Here is a 13,820-nt window from a genome sequence, read left to right on the forward strand (position 1 = left end):
GCTTTTTTCACTCAGGTGAAAAATTTGCAGGTCTGTATTCCAAGCACTCAGTTTTGTCTAATTTTGCTTCTCCTTTTTTCATTAATGAGCCTCCTAGGTTTACAATAACACATTCAGAAGCTTTTTGGTCCCTTTGTGCTGTAACCCAGAAGCAAGTATTCCAGAGAGCATGCATCTGAGCATCTGAGCTGGTGCATCTGCACTACAGCTGGGCTCTACATTTCCATGCCTCCTTCCAGCACGTGGGGAGAGCTGGGACTGCAGCACAGAAATCCAGCATGGCTATTTTCCAGTGGCGCCATGCCCGGGACCTGACAACACTGAGCTGCTTGGCAGAGGCTTCCAATTTCATTGGAGTCAGGCCTGGCCTCAAAATCAGGGAGCTGATCACATATCTCTACCATCTCACTGGCTCCAAGACTTAGTCATGGCAAAAGAGAATGTGGCACCCCCCCGTTTTCCATGAGTCTGATCAATCATGATTAACTCTGCTAATTAGACTTGGGCTGCAGAGCTGTAAAACTGGTGTAAATGATCAGAACTAGACCCATCAGCCATTTTTGGTCCTAATTTCCTTCTGCACAAATGTAATTTCACATTGCTTATTTAACATGCTGCTCTCTATGCTGTCAAAACATGAAAAGTGCCCTAGCACATGAGAGTTGTGAAGCTGACTTGAATTAAAAAGTAAATAAATTTAAAAAAAAAAAGAAACCCTCCCAAGTCTAAGAAATAAATCTTGTAAATCTTTAGTTTTTAGGACTTCTTGTTTGTGCATTGTTTAGAGTAATTTGTGTAGACAATAATTTCAGGCTCAAACCCCATGGTTTCAACCTCTCATTCTGAACAGCAATGGGAGAAAAGCATTTCTGTGATGAACGTGCTAACCTTTTGGACAATAAAATATGCAACAAGCACCCTTGTGAAAAATCCCTTGATGTTATTCATGCCTTCCATTTTATTTAAGTATATTGTACTCTCATAGTAAATGCACATATATATCCTAATTTACTTAGGATATTGTATTCAGTCAAAGAAACCCACGTGATGGATTTCCTCAAACACCTTACGCAAAGAGCATTCCTCAAACAGGGAAAGTCACTGATTTTGTTTGCTAAGATTACAAGTGAGGAACCACAAGGCAAAATTAGCAGTCAGCAGATGCTACTAAGGGCATCTGTTGACTATAATTAGACTACAGAAGACAATCAGATGGATGCAATTCTGGGCACCTGAGACATGTACAGGATTAAGGCCCTCCTGTTAAGGAGTTTACCTTATGTACTTCTTCATAGGAAAAAACCACTACAAATCGGAGATATTTTGAAGATCATCAGTAAATCAGTCAATAATACATAATGTTAATCTGCAGTCTGTTTTGCTAGCTGCTGTCTTATTCTTTCTACACAAAGAGGAATGCTGGTGATTTTGTTACCACTCTTTCAATACCAATGTTTCCATTGAATTGCCTGAATTTTCTTTGGGAAATCATGGTTCCTGTTCTGGTTAGAGGATAGTCCTGTAAAAACAGAGCTTTGCACTGATGAATTCATATGAAACAAGAAGTAAAAGTGGGAATGGAACACTGGTGTATAATGGTCATGGGGGGCTAAATTAAATTATAGCAAATGTACACGATAGTGGTTTAAATTCTGGTTTTACAAGGTGCAATAATGACCCTACCAATAGGAAAGTCTGTATTCCTCAAAAACAACTGCATTCTTTGACAAATCATAACTATGGAAAGAGCCAAGGGTATCAGGACTATTCAGAATAACTTTTTTCAGGGCACCACGAAACAACACAGGCTTTTCTTTCAAAATTTGGTAGTTTTTACGGGTAAGTCAGCTAACTTCAGCAGTCCCATGGTTTAAGAGTTGTTTGCTTGGTTTATCCTCTCTGCCAAGGTAATATTTGTAGAAATCCTGTAAATTTTCAAATGGAAAATTTACTTTATCACTTCTCTTCCACCTTTGATGTCTGTTGGCGGTGTTGAAATTTTCATAAGTCACATTTTATGGATTGTGATGCACAAACAATTTCCATGCATATTGGATATAAACAATATAAAAATAAAATGAAAAATTTAGTGTATATTCTCAGAATGCTTGGGGACAAGGTGGAAGAAAATTAAAAAGAAAAGGGGGAATGGAAAGGATGAAAATTTCAGTTCTTTTGGTCATTCTGCTCTCTCCAAAATGTGTTTTCCTGTGAATTTCGCAAAGCTGTTTTTTTATTGATGTAGATTACTTTTTCCATGAATCATTCAAAACCTGCCTTTTGAAGAAGAGGATATGCATATTTTAATGCATACAATGAATTGTATCTTAGAATAGGAAATTCTTTCCCTTTTTCTTTCTACCAGTGTTAAAAAGGGGAAAACCATATGACTACTTACATTAACAAGAAAATGAGAAACAAACAAAACAGTGATTAAATAAAAAATGCAGTCAGGAATTTGTTTCATTAGGATCTCAGTAACTTCTGAAGATCCAAAGATGTTATTCTCTATTAATGAAAATGTTTCAATGAGAAAAAATGGAACAAATACTGCAAATAAGGATTCAAAACCTGAATTTGAGTATTTCCTTACATTATTTTTTATTTCCTTTTTCTATTTCTGCATTTTATTACCATAGCAAGAATTTTATTTCTCAAAATGAAGCACAAGAACAAACTTTTTACTTTTTAAGTAAATTTGCTGCTATTTTTGATCTTATAACAGATTTCCTCTGTGGACAAGTCATATATGATCTGAATAAGCAACCCTGACTTACACAGTGCTCAAATTATTAATTCCATCAATATTAACCGAAGTGTTCCTGCACTTAAGAGTTACTCACATAAAGGGTACAAACCCACGCTGTAATTCTTTTGCATCTCTTTTTCCTGGCTTCTTCTTGTAATAGGAGTATGGCTACATTAAATGTGCCCAATTTTTAATAGCCTGGGTGTTTGATAGAAGTGCATTCTTGTCAGCATTTGTTTCATAAAATGGAACAATGGGTTGTGACATTTATGGGTTTAGAATTTTTTTGTTTAAGAACAGTGTAGATAGTAGCACAAAAAAAAAATGATAGTGCTGATTTCAGGCTTTCTGGAACTAAATAGCTGTGATTGCCTCAAACCCTTAGTTTCTGTTCAAATTCCCTCAGAAATATTATCTTATTTTGCTGGAGGAAACAGAATGGTACTATATTAAGAAAGCAAAGTCTTGTCTCTTTCTTTCAAAACAACACTTCCCTAAACTCTTGTTTGTGAATGCAAAATACAACTTTCCAAATTTTTTAAAAAAAAATTTACATGGTTCATTTTGTTTTGTTACGGGACTTTTCTAAGATGAGAAATAAGCTTGTCTGCAAATATCTTCAGAAATAAACCCCTGTATGTACAGTATGGGGAAAAAAAAAAATATATATATATAAAAGATCTCTCGAGTAAAGTAGCTGAAAGCCATCATGGGATCACTGCAGGTTTTTTGTTTTCTTATATTTTGAAAGTGTGACATTTTGAAAGGAATGGCAGTGAATGAACTATCAGATAAAGGGATGACTTCACCATTAAATGAGTGTAGTTATCGTATTCAGAAAAAGAAAGCATTTTTTTTCTCTTTTTTTAAGTGTGGCTAATCTTTGTTATTTAAAGAATCCTCTCAAATTTTGGAAGTTAAGTGCAGCGCTTATCCATTTTTCTACCTCTGATTGGGAACTGGCCAGCCACAATTTGGAGGGTTAGGAAAGATTTTAAATACAGTAAAATGAAAAAAAAAAAAAAAAAGTGCCAATTTCTTTTAAAATGCTTCTATTCTTTTTTGTTATACATTATACATCAGAGTGATTTTTGAAGGCAGATTTATTACACACCCTGGCAGAATGCTTTGTACATTTATAATGCAAAGCTTTTATCTAAAGTTCAGAGCATTATTTTAGAAAGAATGTGCATCGTCTCTGTGAGACAAGTCCTATTCCTATTGAAAGGTGTCCATAGGAATTGGAAATGTGTGGTGAAACTGATAGTCAAGGAAGAGCTGAAAATGAAATCTGTATCATTTGCTTGCTGTAATGTTAAATGTTGCTTTTTGAGCCTTGTTCTCCTGATCTAACTGAAGATGTTCCTGCTCATTGCAGAGGGGCTGGACTAGGTGACCTTTAAAGGTGCCTTCCAACCCAAAACTGTTCTATTAGAATCAAGTCTAACTGCTTGGTCTGAGAGTCATACATAATTTAATACAGTAAAACTAATTTATATTGTAGGCAAATATTGAATCTGTTAGAATTTGGAAATCATAGAATATCCTGAGTTGGAAGGAACCCACAAGGATCATTAAAGTTCAGCTCCTGGCCCAGCACAGGACAGCCCCAAGAATCACAATAAAACGGTCTTTTAAATATTTAAGATCATTCTAGTTGAAATAATTTCCCAACCATGCCCTTAGCACATGAAAAATTGCTATTGTAAGGAAAGAGTTCTGTTCGTGAGAGGAGACTAAGGTGTTTTTTTTTTTAATTCCTATATGGGCAATTAAAGACTGGAATTTCCAGAAATAAAAGTATTTGTACAATTAATCTCCATTATTTGAAATAGCAGGAAGTTTACCACTATGTGGCTTTGAAAAATAAATCTAATCTGTCTTCCCTCACATCTGTATTTTCAAGTATCACTTTCCACTCTGTTTTTTTTACATTCTGATGTTCCTTGAAGAATTTTGAAGCAGCTTATAAAAAATTTTTTGCATCTGAGCTCTTCACTCTGTGCCCACAGTCACTGCTAAAGACAGTTAGTGGGTTAGGGCTTGGAGAGAAGGATGCTTTTAGGGGATTTGTTGTCTAGAACTTCTGCTGGGATTTCAACACTGACCTCAGAAGCTCAAACTGGGGTGTCAAAGCTCACCAGCAGTTCCAGTCTGCAAAGGAATAAACTTGATGCTGATGAGGTTATACCTTGCTGAGTAAAAAGTGTGCAGCTAAAGGGTTAAAAATGTTTTGATTAAACTTAGTCATGTTTGATAAGTTAATGTTACCTTACCGAATAATTCTTAGATGTTATTAAATCTAAAATTTTCCAGGAATAATATTTCTTGAGGCAAAGTAAAAATTATATTCAAAAGATATTTTTTCCACTAGCACATTTAAATAGAAGTCACCTTTTTCTTTGTGTACTTCATGACCACTTGACACTTCTTTAGAAAGTCACCCCTCTCCACAAAGAGATATAACACATTTATGTTAAAGGCAAATACAGTGATCCCAATCTGTGTTAAGGCTTTTATAACTGGAACTAAAAAATTATCAGTATTTCATGGAGTGATTATTTCAATGGGACTATTTGTGAAGTCACTAACTGCTTGGTATTTAAGTCCCCTAATTTGGATTTCCTGCCTGACCATCTTCTATACCGTAACTGTGATAAGATTCCATGGATCTGAAATTCTGTAGGACACAAACGTGTTCTCTTTTTTCCTGTCTCTCTCAGGCCAGCTGTCTTCTGTCAGGCCATACTGATGAGATAGTCAGGGGAATGCCCACCTTGGAAATACTTCTGAGAGACCTTCACAGCTTCTGTTTTAGATTAGGTTTTGAATTTCTTATTAGCTGTGGAATGGTATCAGCATTTGGAGAGTTTATCATACATGCCATATGGTAGAAAAACTTTGTAAAATTTGAAAAGCTGGGGAGTGTTCTCTGAAGTGTTACCAGAGTCCACAACGAGGACTTTAGCATTGAAAGAGTTGTAATAAACCTAAGTACTGACATATTTAAAAGAAAAACACGTATATGAGAACACCAGTTTGTTATGCAGGCACAGACACAGCAAACTGAAACAATTGGAGCTCCAAGCCAGACAACTCCAACCAAGAATGCTGTCAAGTGCTTTGTCAGTGAGAGTAATTAACTAATGGGAAAGAAATAACTAGAGCTGTGATAATTCTTTGTCATAAGATTTTAGTACAAGAATAAACGTCTTCCTGAAGGAAATGTAACCCAACCATCACTTACCTTCATGGACCTGTTGCCTCTGTAATGTAAAAGGCATGACTGGGATGGCCACAGCTGGTTCAGAGCAAAAGGCAGAGATAAGCTTCCTACCATCTCCACTGATACCGGTGTCTCACTCTCCATTTGATTTACCCATAATGGATTTCATTATTTTAGTGGAAGAAATACTTTCATTTACTCTATGAAGATTGATGGATATATCCTCTTCTTCATGCTCCTAAAACATACATGTTATTAATATATATTAATATATTATGATAAATTAAATATTAATGTATTCAATATCTATGTAGTAAATATCAATATGGATCAAGTTCAAATAAATAAAATAATAAATTAAATTGCTATTAATATCTATAAGATATATTAATATTGTTACTGTATAGCATATGGAAATATATAATTATATAGCTATATTAGATATAGCACATATAATATGCTAATAAGTGCGCTAATTACACACTTATTAGCATATTTCCCATATTTTGTGTAGTACCTGGGACATAAACTAGCGTCCATGTTCTAGGGAAATACAGGGTTTGTTCTTCTTTGCTTGTTTGCAAAACAAAACCAGTGGAAGAGCATAACATATGCAGTGATGCCAGAGCCATAACTCCCCCAACAGAATCCTCTTGAAGGGACTGAAAGGAATTTCTGTTTTTTGTCACACCCACCCATGTAACACATTTCACAAATGTGGACATCAGGCAAATGAATGCTCATCTTTCAGCAATGCACTTATGTCCTTCATAAAGTTTCATCCTAGATTTGAAAGTTTCAAAACTCTATGTGATACAGATGGCTCAAACCCCATTGATAATTCAATGTCTGGCTAGCTCTAAAGTAGACCACAGATCTAGTAATTAATGTCCTGAGAGACCTGAAAAAGCTTATGCACACATTGTAAAAACATGCCTATTTGCTGTCAGTGTTCAAACACTTTCAGGAAACTGGACTGTGATTGTGAGCATATGTTTCTTGTTCCCCCATCAGTAATCAGATCCACTGAGGGCCCACGCTGGCCTGGAGTGAGGGCTAGAAGGTAAAGCACTGATTAAGGATTACAGTTGAGATGCAGTTTGACCCACCAATGGGCCCTCATATCCGTTGCTCAGATAGAGTTAGAAATAGAGGTGGATTTACAAAGCAAAATAATCAAATCCTTCATAAATGGAGTTAAAGTTTCCACGTAATCTGCTGATTTTGCACTATCTATGTAAACAGTACAACTTCTTACATTTTAAATAGATAAAAAGTTGACAGAGCACAGATCTAATAGTCAAAACTTCTCAGATTGATTTTAGTAGTTACTGATATATGTGTTGTGTGTATAGATCTGTAGAGCAGCTCATCACTGTCAGCAAAGAAAAACATTTCTATCTTTTAGCCCCTTCCCTTCTTCCCCACACCAGGCACTGCCTTTAGTCTCGCCGTTCTTTGTGATATAAACCATGAAACCTCAGAACAAGCATTTCCATAACTCGCAATTTCCAACAAAAGCAATGGCAAAGCTGCCACAAAGCATGGCAAAGATCAAAGAGCATCTGTTATGAACAGGATCACAACTAATGGCAGTGAGAGAGGAATGGAGGATGAGGAACAGCTCCATTTACACCCACATTCTTAATCTTCCAATCCAACAGAAGGCATGTTTTGCAGACATACACAGAATGCCTTCCAGGATGCTCTGCAGAACCCAGTCATACTGACAAAAAGATGTTTATAGAGCAGTGATCTAGCAGAGAAATGTTTACAGTACTTTGCTGAACAGAAAAAAGAGTCTTTCCACAAAGACTGCAGACTTTCACACCTTGACATGCACACACAAATCAGTAAGATCTGTAGCAGGCAAAGTCTATAATGTCAAAATTTCAAAGTCCCTGTGCTATACAACTTTCCTTCCTGAGAGACTTGCAGGGTCCAGGATCAGATTCACAGAGAGTAGTTTAGGTCCACAATCTCTGGACTTCCCATTCAGGTCCATCTATCTTTAATGAAAATTAATAATTTAATCTCCATGTTACTAACACATTATCTCCTTCAAAAGGTACCAGTCACTAGCCCACGGGTCAGATCACAAGCTTTCATTTCATAATATATTAAGGCAGTAACAATAGTTCAGCATTCAATATAAAACAAAGGTTTTTTGTCTATAATTTTTCTGGTTTTTTTCAAATCCTAAAAGCTGATGGCAATCATTTGTGTCCAGATTATAAACTGTATCTTCACCTATGGCATTTCTTATCATAATGTATGAAAGTGGAAAATACAATTTGTAAGTAATAAGAACAATATGAAATTTCACAAGGTCCTTATCATTTTATGTCATTAGTCTTATCATTGTATATTTCTCTCTTTTTTATTGTAGGAATATTTTTTATTTAAGGTGGGATTTTTTCTTCAGCTTTTCTTATTCTCTTTGATGACTGAAAGTATTCTGATGTCTAAAATATAAAAATAGCTTGTGGTCTTTTCAAAATGTTGATTTATATTCAAACTTAATTATTTTTTGTTGTTGTTTATCTCCCTCTTTGTTTTTCAGTCATTGTAAGGCTTGAGATTTGAGGTGCATGTATGTACTTCTGAAATTAATACAACTGAACAGAGTGTACCCTGATCTTCTCCCTGAAATGTGATAAAGTTTGTGCTATTGACACTTCACATCATGTCTTTGTTCTTGTCCTTAGAGGATAACACTTCCCTTATCTTCCCAAAATACAAATTTACTCCCGTACTTCCAGGTATATTTGTTTCATTTTGCTTTACTCTTGCTCGAAAACAAATCCCCTTAAAATTCTTTGAGGGGAAAGCTCTGAGGAAGCCCAGCTGGTTGGCAGCTGTGAGCCAGGGAAGCCTTTGATTCCCAGAATTAAGGACAATCTGATTTCCTTTGCTACACACACAAGAAGCTTTGGGTTCACAAAGAAAATACAGAAAGAAGAAAATTAAGGGAGCAAATAAGCAAGCTTTCAAGTGTAGGAAGTTTCTGGTGAAGTAAACATTTGACTATTTTTTTGGCTCAGTAACCTCACTATGCAAAGGAGGTAAGTTAAGTTAGAAGGAAGTTTGCACCTCACTCCTCTAAGTAGACAGCCACAGTTCTGAATTGGAATAGAAAGCAAATGAGTTTCAGATAGAAGCCTGTGCAACGCAATGCTACTTGCACACCAGTTAATGCTTATTCGGTTTAAATAAATATTCCTTGAAATGTTTCATTTTTAGATATTTCATTGACAGCCACAATTTTCTTATAATAATTAAAAAATAAAATCCTAAAATATGCCAACAAAAGCGTTGCATTATTAAAATATTAGAACAATCTAGAACCTGAATATCTCAACTAGACCTCGTTTTCAACAACTGAAGTGTTTCTAAAACATAGTGAATTTTGGTGTAGTCTGAGATCCCACATGGAACCAGGTGGGAGAATACAGGAGTAAATTATCTGCAGATGGCAACAGGGAGTACATATGAAAATTAGCCAAATTCACATCATCTCTAGAATACTTATCTTTGTAATAATGTATGCAAAAATGTGTTGAATATTCAAAATGGGTAAACACATAATTATACTAAGAGGTCTGGCAAACACAATTGTGGAGATTTTAAAGATTCACTTACTAGAAACAGGGCCACATGAAGCCTTGATATTTCACTTTAGAGTACTCTTTCAAGCATTTCTTCAAACCATTGAGAAATACATTAAGAAATAGAAGAACAGCTCCAGCAGATCAAAGTAATGTTAGCTACTGATTAAGAAAAATAGGTGAAACCAGGCACTAGGACCAAAACATACTCAGCATCACAGTTCAGTGCTTATTCAGTAGAAAGTAACATGAAAGTAAGGAGAAAAATTCCTGGATTCTGAAGGGTGGACAGGATCCTAAGGGCAGAAAGTTAAAAAAAAAAAATCCCATGATCTCCCATAAACATTTTAATGTTTAAAAACATGTTTCAATGGACAGATTGTGTAGATGACACACTACACTTTGAAAAATGCTTTGTGATTACAGAACATGGAGTTTTGTTATCAGCAATCAAAGAAGGAACAAAGTCAGCACAGAATATTCATCAGCACACCTGTTGCATCGATTACAGCACAGAGTGGCTGCCATCAGGAAAAATAAGGATAAGTACAGGTCTAAGCCCACTTAAGCAGTATTCATTACATGTGAACGGAGAGATCCTGAGTTATTTATCCAGCACAAAAGTACTCACTCGTGGTGCTGAGTTTTAACATACAAAGCCAGAAAAAAACATCCACTGTCTTTGCAAACTGTCTTGTACTTGAGACTTTGTGGGTACCAACCCAGCTCCATCATGTACCTTGTGAATACTGAACCACAAAACAGAACAAATCCTTCATGTGGAGGTATATCTTTACATAATTCCATACACAAGGATATCTACATTTGCCTGTGAATCATACTTAGCCTGTTGGACAGAGTGGTTTTCATAGGGAGCACATCCAAGATCAATGTGAAAATTCTGTGACAGATGTCAGTCATGGAAAAGAATCTATGTGGAAATAGAATTGATGGAGTTGATGGAAACAGAAGCATTTTTCTAACACGAAGACAATTTTGTGTTTCAAAGGATTTTGGCTTAGCATTCAAAATACATGAGGGACCTGTGAAGACATATGTGAGTCAATATACATAAAGAAACAACACAGACTTTATGTTTAGAGATAAGAAGAAACACAGAACATCAACTTGGAAAACTCTGAAAGACTTTTCTTTACCCTCACTTCTGATCACTCGAGCAAACAATTACATAAATCTGTGAAGATTTATGCAGAGAATAATAACTGGAGAACTGATATCTTGAAACTGAAGACATGGGTTTTCAATTTACAGTGCAGACACACAGGCCACAACACCCTTTATATACACATGATAATTTCCAGTGTTAGAGGCTGATTTAAGGCACCTTCTCCTGCCTGTTCCAAAACAAAAGGGATAACATAAATTCAAGGATAAAAGTGCAGCAGAATTAACAAATAATTCTCAGGCATGAAGACCAATAAAGAAATTCAGAGCTGACATATTGTTGTTTTGTTTTCTTTTACCCTTTAATTTAAAGTGGCTAAAGAGGGCTTTCTAAAACAAAAGCCACTTCTTTTCCTGTGTTTTGCTCCTTTTGTTTGATCCTTACCTTTTTCTGACTAGCAAGATATTTCTCCATTCCTTCCATAGCTCACAGTGTACACATCCCCTTGCTTCCCTGCAGGAAATACTTTAAAGACATAAACAATCGTATTGTTGTCAATATGCAAAAAGATAATGGTTATTCATCTTGATCACATGAGTAATCACAATGACTACTAAATCAAATTGTATAAAAAATGCTTGGCTCAAGCTTTCATTGCTGATGGCTTGATCTTTATCATATCAGACAATACCTTAAGATCTCTAAGCTGGCAGAGCTACTAAAATTGTATAAACTGTGTAAGAGTAAGAATGGAGAGAATATAAATAACCATCTTTACTGTATTAGAAGGATGGGATCTTGAAAATGCTTGAGAGAGATTGCAGTATTTCATTCAGGCAGTTTTGGACTGTTCACAAGATTTAGCTATAGACTTAAAAGAGAACTGATTTCCATTTGTCTAAAAACCAGAGATGCTGGTGTTTCAATCAAGTATTTTTTCATGCCAGTGATCTTAATATGAAATATGCTTTATGCTCAGCTACCTTCCTGGTTTGGAACCTGTCATTACTTGTACTTAGCAGGGATGCTTCCAGTTATGCATTCAATTGTGCCTGACATTCAAAGAGTCCTTTTGCTGTCTTCCCAAAGTCCCTGCCTCTAATCATCACTAACTTTTACTGGTTATAGAGGTATTATAAAGGTTTGTGAGTCTCAAATCACAAACTTATTTGAGATAAAAATCCTATTTTGTACCTTCCCCTATAAGATGCACCCTTTGCCTCTCTATCTCTGGGAGTATACTTAGGGACCAGCAGGTTTCATAGGAATCTGACTTCAGTGCAGGAAGGATCTTCAGCAAAAAACATCCTTCCATTTTTGGTGTGTTTGCTAAATAAAACCAGAAATGGCAGCTCATAACCTGTGTTTCTGAATCCAGCACACTACTAGCAGAGGTTAAGGAATAACCAAACTGAGTGCCTGACTATCTAGCAAAACACAACAATTAAGTTTCTACAGTGTTTTTGCTGTTATTGTTGGGTTTTCTTTTAAGTTTACTTAAGCAAAAAATAGCATGCAACAGAGATTTCAGAAACATGAATTTTATTGAGATTTATTTCATAGAAAATTTAAATACAAGAGATTAAATACAAAGTCTTGTCAAGTGAAAGCCTGTGAAACTGAGTTCCAATCACTGAGCAAAGTCTGATGGAATTGCTAATTAGATCACATATTTCTCCTTAGCTGTAGAACAAGGAATCACACCAACGATTCCACTTTTCATCTGCAGAATAAGTTTTCAATCCCTTTTGTAACTGGTTAGTGCAGTACAAGGTACAAATTCCTACTGATGCCGAACAGAAACATTTATGCATTTATAAGCTAATATATGCCTGGGGAATAAAAAGGCCTCCAACTTTTACATTTTTTTTTTTCCCCAGTATTTATCATCCATTGAAAAACAGATGGTAGGAGGTAAGCCAGGTTATCTCAGACTTCTTCTGATGGGTTCAGTGGCAGAGACCCAAACAGCCTCGTACGCAGCAGAATACCTACCCCACTGCCAGCCAGTTTGTTTTTTTTTCTTTTCCACTTAACTCCTTTTTTTTTCTGCTTGGAGCCAATCCAGCCCAGTTCAGCTCTTTTGTAGGAGCTGAGGAACCAGTATTGATTTCCCATTTAAGCCAATCTTTGCGTGAGCCCACCGCTGCCTCCCTCGCCGTGAGTGCGGGAAGCGCTGGAGGAAACCAGCTGCAGCGTTTTTCAACGCGCAAAAAAATTGCTTCTCTGGGCTGGATGTGAGCTGAGTTGCAAATCAGAAAAATAAAAAAAAAAGAAGAAAGCGAAAATGGCAGCATAGATAGGCTTTCTTTTCAAGTCTGGTACGCATTCAGCACTGCCTTCCTAGAAAGGATTCTCAGGAAACAGGGAATTTGCTTGTTAGGGCAAAAGGAGAGGATTCTTATTATAGGCTTCAGTGCAGTTGTCAGCCTAGATAAAAAATTCTTATACCAAAGTGGCCTTAGAACAGTGAAGCAATGAGGGCTTTCAAAAAAAAAAAAAAAATTGGGGTCTTTTTTATGTATGTGAAAATCTGTTATAACTGTCTTTCCTGAGTGTTTATGGATTTGAGGATTCTCAGGCTCTGTATCATAAAGGTTTTGTTACCAGATTTTGAGTTTTCAGCAGGCATCAATTGCAATCAGATTTAAAAAAAAAATAAATTGTAGCATGGATATTTTTAGGGACTACCAGTGAAGTTTTCCCCCATGCTTCACAGGATAAATAATGCTAATAGCATTGATGCAAACTTTACAAAGTCACTCAGCAATGACCCTCAAATATCAAGATGCAAGTGCTGAAAATTGGAACGTCATTTGGTAGAAAATTAACAGTTATACTTCCTGAATTATAACATAGAAATCAAACAAAATTTTGAATTGTGGACTGGAAGTCAGAGAGAGAATATTTGACCCCTACACAAAATTCCCATCTACCCTAAAAATGATACTTTTAAAGTTCTCACTCAAAATGGCTTCACAGCTCTCTGACCTAATTCACTCACTCTCTGTTCTTAGCTCTTCACAGCCTCTAAAACGGGAATCTATATCTGGAGTTTGTCAGGGACAAATTGTTGGAAGCTCTTGCATGGAAACAGGATACTTCCCTCTT

This window comes from Sylvia atricapilla, chromosome 4, assembly GCF_009819655.1.
Source record: "Sylvia atricapilla isolate bSylAtr1 chromosome 4, bSylAtr1.pri, whole genome shotgun sequence".
In the NCBI taxonomy this organism is placed as follows: domain Eukaryota; kingdom Metazoa; phylum Chordata; class Aves; order Passeriformes; family Sylviidae; genus Sylvia; species Sylvia atricapilla.